We start from the raw sequence: 1,550 nt of genomic DNA, 5'->3' as shown, positions 1-1,550 counted from the left end.
GGCTGTCTTTTTATCTTTCTGCATTATACTCGGCGGTTTTCTGGCAGCCTTTTAGAAACAGACATCACCGTCCCAGACCTCTCGCTGGGGGTGACCAGGCAGAACTATTCCCTTATCCCACCGGCAGGTGGCTGTTGAGCGAGCGTCCGAGAGGGTAGCGGCAAGAAAGTATCCACGGGTACAAAAACTGAGTTTAACCAAACGAAATATCTCATTACCGAAAATGTTAGTAACAGGTCATGAAAATATTTCGGCAGCTGGTACGAGCGAGGGGGTGTAGCTCAGTGGTAGAGCGCGTGCTTAGCATGCACGAGGCCCCGGGTTCAATCCCCGGCACATCCAGATCACTTTCTCTCTTTCTCCTTCCCTCCCGGCCGCGCTGTCCTTTGCAAAAACACGAACATGGTTCGCCTTCTTTTGCTTTTAACATCTATGCATTCCTGCTCTAGGGTTTTGGTACCACACTGGGTGGCTGCGTCAACAGGTGAAAGGCGCCAGGACACACCGACTCGCTCAGGATTCCAGAGCCTGAAAAATAAGCAAGGTGCTAAATTAACAAGCCAAATCACATCGGTTACGTTCCTCGGTAGTATCGAAGAACAAGAAACACAGATAGGAAAAAACCAAAAACAAAGCGAAACCCACAGGCAATTTTCTTAGATTCCTTTGTTTTCTGAGCTATTCCTGGGTTAAGGGACAGACCACAGGAGAGGCAAACTCGATCACGGGTTTCCCCATCACTCTCTTCCCATCGCAACCTGCCCCCCCCCCCGCCTTTTCCCCCGTCCCGTTTCCTGTCTTTTCCCCCTCGTTTTAAAACTTTATATGTATTTCTTTGACTCGTTGTTGCTGTTCCTCGCTTTAATTAGCGTAACTTGTTAGGTATAATGTAAGCTTTGGATCCAGATAGAAGTTCTTTATTGTGTTAAGTAAGTTCAAGCCTTCTTATCTGATTTGGAGCAGCATTTGGTTCGCTAGTTTTAAAAGACAAGTTAAGGAGGGGAATCAGAAAATAAAGGTACTGTACAATACACACCCCTACCCCTTTCTCTTCCCATTTCCTGACTTCATCTCACATTTTGAAGGGCTTCAACACACAATTTTAAGCTTCATACACACCCCTGACAAAGAGGGGCACAAACACTAATGGCATGTTCTGCCCTCAGAAGAATGATCAGGAAAGAGGCTTATGCAGGCCCTGGAAGGAGGATCAGGGCAGTTTTGGCAGGGAATTCTGGAACCCACGTAAATACTAGTACAGTGTGGACTCCACGCCCATAGGGAGATGCGTGGCCAGGAGAGGGTCCAGGGCTCCTGTTGCCCAAGATTAAACGTGATGCTGGGTGTATGTCCCAGACTGTAAGGGCATATTTGTGTTTAACAATACCCGAAATGGTTCTTTCTAACATAGTTCTAAGGTTAACCTTCCATCCTGTCTTTTCCAAAATACCCAGTTTCCTGACCCAGGCATGTGTCTCTTGAAAATGTTACTTGTACCTGCTAGACATGGTACTGTATGCCTGATGTTAGGTTTTGACAACATCTGCACA

At 46.8% G+C, this 1,550-nt stretch overlaps 1 non-coding gene across 1 annotated transcript; it reads left to right on the top strand.

Annotated features, from left to right (window-relative positions):
• Positions 1–270: 270 nt before the first annotated feature.
• TRNAA-AGC lies at positions 271–342 on the top strand. The gene has a single exon. It is a non-coding gene; the product is annotated as a tRNA-Ala (tRNA).
• The last annotated feature ends 1,208 nt before the right edge of the window (positions 343–1,550 follow it).

The sequence above is a fragment of the Galeopterus variegatus genome, unplaced genomic scaffold (assembly GCF_000696425.1).
Source record: "Galeopterus variegatus unplaced genomic scaffold, G_variegatus-3.0.2 Scaffold1876, whole genome shotgun sequence".
Lineage (NCBI taxonomy): Eukaryota > Metazoa > Chordata > Mammalia > Dermoptera > Cynocephalidae > Galeopterus > Galeopterus variegatus.
The sequence above is the reverse complement of the archived record's forward strand: the minus strand, read 5'-3'. Positions and strand labels throughout refer to the sequence as shown.